Consider the following 6,000-nt stretch of genomic DNA (forward strand, 5'->3'; position numbering starts at 1 on the left):
GTGAGGTAATGTATTTGGGAAAACAAACAATGTAAGGGAATACAGAAGAGAAGAGCAGCAAAAAGAGGACCTCAAGGCAGTAACCAGCACCTAGAAGAGAAAATGAAAAGAGGACCCAGAGGCAGTAACCACCACCTAGATGAGCAATCCAATCGAGTCTGTGGCTCTAGAGCGGAGCGTCCGTGTTCTGAGAGAAATGAAAGTGTGACATCACAGGAAAACAGGTAAGTGATTGGTTTGTGAATGTTTTTCTCAATTAGCTTCAAAACTTGTCCAACTTATTCGTTAATTTTATGGTTTTATTAGTTGTTGTAAGGTTTACTAACAGGAGTAAAGGTTATTGGGAGTAGCAGTGTTTATTAATTGTAAATTAGTCAAAATTAAAATAATTGACACATAATCAAAGTGATAATGTAGGTGTTGTGTTGCGACTGCAGAATGTGAGAGTTCAGGGATGCTGTGGTAATCCAGGCCAAACATGTCAGCAGTAAGCATCTGTGGCTTGAGGAGCTTCAGCTCAGAGTCATTGAGTTGGATGCCAAACGTCAGACACTGCATTGCATCAGGGAGGGGAAAAGTTACCTGGATACTGTGTATCAGTCACACCCCTTAGGATAATGTCCTCTGATTTGGTCAGTGGTCAGGAACAGGAGGGTGTGACTGCGAGTTAGGCAGATATGGGAACCAGAAGGTAGAAGCGGAGGAGCTTCAGCCTTTGCAGTTGTCCAACAGGTTCAAGGCTTTTGAAGCCTATACGGATGAAAGCAGTGTCTGAAGGGTGGATGAGCAAACTGACCATGGTACAGCAAACCATTCAAGTGTAGAGAGTTAATAGGAATGTAGTGGTAGTTGGGGACAGTATAGTCAGGGGTTAGACACGGTTCTCTGCAGGCAAGAGCTAGAGTCAGATGGCTGTGCTGCCTGCCCAATGCCAGGGTTTGGGACATCTCCTCTATGCTGGAGAGTAACTTGCAGTGGGAGGGAGAGGATCCGATGGTCATGGTTCATGTAGTACCAACGACATACGTAGAACTAGGAACAGGTTCTGCTGAGGGATTGAGTATGAGCAACCAGGGGCTAAATTAAAAAGCAGAGCTTCAAAATGTAATAATCTCTAGATTACTACCTGAGCTCTGAGCAAATTGTCGTAGAGTAAATCAGATTGGAAAGTTACATGTGTGGCTCAAAGATTGGTGTGGGAGAAATGAGTTCCGATTCATGGGGCACTAGCACCAATACTTGGGAAACTATTGTGATGACTTCGACAGAGTTGTGATCTTTCTGATACTTGCTGGGATGGAGTATAGCTAGGGAGGTAGAAAGGACTTTAAACTAAATAGTGGAGGCAAGGGATAAAGTTTGGGAAGATGTGATCAATTAAATAGAGAAGACCAGGCAAGAGACCAAGGTCAGAATAAGGGAAATGATGATCAGAATGTAGCAGGAAGGGATAGAGTGTACAAACCCAAGAGTCAACCAGCAGATAAGGTTGGAGATTACAAAAATAATAAACAGACAGAACTAAAGACTGTGGGCAGAATTTTCTGCTTGTCGGGTGGGCGGTGCAGGAGTGGATGCGGGCGGGTATGGACCTGATCGCTGCCACGATCGGGTCCGCGCCGCCATTTTAAGCGGCTGGACCAATTAAGTCCTGCCCAGCGTGAATCACAGGTCCCAGCAAGGACAGCAGGAGTGGGCGGGCGATGGCGGAGTTGCAATGACGACCCAGCGGCCTGTTTTAAAAAGCTCCTGCAGCCTTTCAAAGGCTGTGAATCATGGCTAGTGAAAGGGCTCCCCAGAGCGCTGCTGGTGAGCAGGCCAAGCAGGAGGGTAGGGCAGCGGGGCACTGTGCCCCTCGTTTTTCTGATGATTGCCTTGCTGCCCTCCTTGAGGAGGTGGCACGATGGCGGGAGGTGCTCATACTCCAGAATGGGAGGAGGAGGTCCCCCCACATGACCAAACGTGTCTGGGAGGTGGTGGAGGAGATTGTGAGCACCCGCAACATGGTGTGGCACACCTAGATCCAGTGTTGCAAACACTTCAACGACCTGTTGCGCTCAGGAAGGGTGAGTACCATGTTGGCATTGGTCACTTAACCCAGCAGGTAGGCTTTCCCTCCCTGGCACCCACCCCTCCTCCCCACCCTCACCCCTAAGTCTGAGTGTAATGACTGCATTAAATTATTGACAGCATGTGTCCTTCACTGGGTGGGCCAGCAGATATTGCCCATGCTGAGGTCACTTTGAGAGGGTGGTGAAGAGATGGGCTCTGCATTCACAGCATGTGGTACACTGAGACCCACATTACTGTTTTGGGGGCAACCTGGAGGAGCTGCATTGAGGTGCAGTGCTGGAACTCCAGGACATGTCAAAGTCAGGGTCATGACATACTGGGAGGGGAGCTTCAAGGTGGCGTCTGCTGTCCTCTGTGCTCCACGTGCTTGTTCCTCATTGCTATGGAAGGTTAGTCCGTGTGGTGCCTAATGTGATGTAGGCAGCATTTGGCCAAGGGGGTGGGGGTCCAACAGGCCTAGCATCTTTGTGTGAGTGTTGTGCAGCAGCGGAGGTGAGGAGGCACTGGAGCCCTGTAATGTCCCATTCTGGTTGGGGTGGGCTGTCCGTGAAGAGAATCCAGGTACAAGTAGCACTAATCAATGCCCTTCTCTCCTTTTCAGGAGAAGAATGCACATCATGCCGCCAAGCAGGTGAGGACTGGCAGCAGGCCAACCCAGTTAGCGATTCTCAGCCGCTTCGAGCAGGAGGCCAAGATTTGGAATGTGGGTGAGGGTGGGGTGCCACGGGCAGGTATGTATGCCCAGCAATGAGCTCACCATTGTTCTCCCAACAGCCATGGTAGTGCTGAATATTCAGTGATTGAAGTTTGTAACATGGCTTGACCATTGCTTATGGAAGAATGAGCGCATAATGATCTGGGGGACAGGGATGCACACTGACATTGTCTCCAGCATCAGCGGAGCAAGGCCGGGAGGAGGCTCAGCAGAGGCCCCCTCTCACACCTGAGGGCCCTGAAGTCATCGACTCACCGGCGCCACACCATCTCTGTCAGGCAGGCACCAGCGCAGATACTAGCATCTCAGTGGGAATTAGAACATTGGCTAGTGTCCCGGACACAGCAGTGAGGGCACTTCACATTCACTGGAGGAGCTGGCAGAGACAGAGTGCCCATGGCACCAGCAGTCGGAGGACTGCAGGGAACCAGGCACATGCTCGGTTGGTGCCTAATGATGTGCCTCTGGAGTCATCCGCGATGCAGCAAACGCAGGAAATGTGGCAGGGTGTGTGGGAGCATCTGGTGGAGATACATGAGGCTATGCTTGGCTTGGTGTCCGTGGTGGAGGAGTCCATGCGAACTATCGCCGAAGCAATGAGCCTCATGGCCAAGCGCCATGCGTCCTCCATGGAGAGAATGGCGACTTTCATGAAGAGACTCCTCCAGGAGACCAATCAGGGTTTCCTGGGGATGAGCTCGGGCCAGCAAGCCCCCACATCGGCCGTGACTTCAGCTGGTCAGTACCAGTGTGGGAGATGGTCTGGGCACTAAGTTTCCCAGCTCAGTGCCCATCCATCCACGGTGACCAGGGAGGTCCGAAGCGACCTCACATCAGTGCAGCAGCTGCCTGTCATCTCAACGGGCTCCTCTCAGGGCGCTCAGGATGAAGGTGGCAGCTCCTCCGCCCCTCTGCCAGTGACCATTGCAGAGCCCTGGCACCTGAGAATGTCTGAGGATGTAGGCATCTTGGGAGCTGCCTAGGTACCTTGCACAGACTTGTAGAATCAGCATCCTGTGATCACACACTATCTGCACGTTCACGGAGTGGAAGCCCTTCCTGTTGACGAAGGCACCGGGCTCATCTGCTGGTGCCTTGATGGCCACACGTGTACAGTCTATTGCACCCTGGACATGGAGGAAGCCAGCAATCGCCATGAAGCCTCTGGCTCGCTGTTCTGAAGAAGAGTCATACGGACTCAAAACATTATCTCTGTCTTTCTCTCCACAGATGCTGTCAGACCTGCTGAGTTTTTCCAGCAATTTTTCCAGCTGTGTCTGGCTTCCCTGGTCCCAATGATAGTTGATGAAGGTCAATGCACACCTGAACAGAGCGTCTGTAACCTGCTTGAATCAATTGTGGACAGCTGATTGGGAGACACCACAAAGGTCACTCACCGACCCCTGGAAGAAGGGATAGGCATAGAAGTTGAGGGCAGCTGTGACATTTAGAGCCACTGGCATGGGATGCCCGCCCACATAGTTCACAGAGATCTCAAGCTCAATCATCTGACAGATATAATTGACTGTCTCCTTTGAGAGACAGAGTCTCCTTCGGCACTGCACCTCAGACATATTGAGGTAGCTGCTTTGCTGCCTGTATACACTGGCAGCAGGATAGTGGTGTCTTCTGCAGCCTCTTCCGCCTTGGACCACCTCTTGGCCCTGCGTCCCTTGTGCCTGTGCCTGTCCTCCCAAAGGTGGCTCCCCTGGAGGCTGAATGTGCACTCCTGGCCTCCTCCCCCTTCTAGCCCTCCTTTCCTCTTCAGAGGAGGTGCCTCCAGTGGGGAGTTCAGCTCCTATTCCCAGGCTAAGTGAAGGCTTCCTGAAACCTACAGGCCCAAAAGTGTTTCCTCATTGTAGAGTGTTGACCTGAAAGTTGAGTCCAGACCAAGCAGCTGGTATGCGTTTTGAAATGTTGCAGATCACAAAGGCAAGTATCAGTAACTTTGAAAAATCAATATTTGCCAGAGCACACTCGTGACCCCACTGAGCCTTCTTATCCCGCCCGTGGATGAGGTTTATATAAATGTGTCCTACCCGCCTGCCTGTTGCGCCAGTGCGCCAACCCAAAGATCACACGAGCTGAAAAATCGCCATCAATTGGCGCCTCAAGGACCTTACGTGGTCGGTTAATTGATGGCGGGCGGGCATCGGATATCATCGTGCACCCGCCCAACGCAATATCGCAATAGCACGCGGTTACGTTGGGACACACGCCAACAGGAAAATTCTGGCCTGTGTTTCTGAATGCAGGTAACATTTATAACACATGAACAAGGAGCAGGAGTAGGCCATTCAGCCCCTCAACACCCCTTTGTCCTTTTGTCTATGACATCTTTGGCAATCTCTTCTTTGCTTCCACCTATCACTGGCCCTCTATCCAGCTGTACCTGTCCCACCCCCCTCACCTCATTTCTATATTTCCTTAGTTCTGATGAAGAGTCATACGGACTCGAAACATTAATTGTATTCCTCTCCGCAGATGCTGTCAGACCTGAGTTTTTCCAGCTATTTTTGTTTTTTGTGTCGCAATATAGTTTGCCAGTCCTACCTGAATGATTGGTGAGTTTGTGTTTGAAGGATAGAAAGAAGCACAACATGGTGGTAGCTGTGTCTGGCTTCCCTGGTCCCAATGATAGTTGATGAAATGTGGTAGCAACATTTGCAAAATTGTTGCAGCTTCAATGACTCTTCAAGATCCTACATATCTGAAGATCACCGTGTGCATCATAACAGCAGTGCGTTGAGTTTAATAAAGAAAACCCTCAGCTTTTTGAAATTGGGAACGGCAAAGATGCAAAGAACATCATTGGAGAATCAGATTCAATCTGGGATTAAACCAGCAGTCTGTGAAGGAAGCACCGGCTGCCAGAGGGTGCAAGAGGTGAAGCACTATCTGCAAGCAATATTCCATTGGGAACAGTGAGTAACTATGCATAAGATCGGTAATAAAGGTGTGCGATCAGTCGTTTTCCTTTGGGCTATTCCAGTGCAGGTCAATTCAAAGGCAGGCTTAAAAAGAGGCTGAAAAAAGCCATCACAGCCATTACAGATATTTGAGGCATCATGGTGGTGTTCATGCCAAAATGCCATTTAATACATGTGGCATGCAAATTAGGGCAGGAATGCCACAGACCCGCAGTGCCATAGAGTTCAGAAACAACGTGCGGCAACTAAAATTACTGCAGGCAGCCAGGCCTACAATATTTT

The sequence above is a fragment of the Carcharodon carcharias genome, chromosome 10 (assembly GCF_017639515.1).
Source record: "Carcharodon carcharias isolate sCarCar2 chromosome 10, sCarCar2.pri, whole genome shotgun sequence".
NCBI classification, from domain to species: Eukaryota; Metazoa; Chordata; class Chondrichthyes; order Lamniformes; family Lamnidae; genus Carcharodon; species Carcharodon carcharias.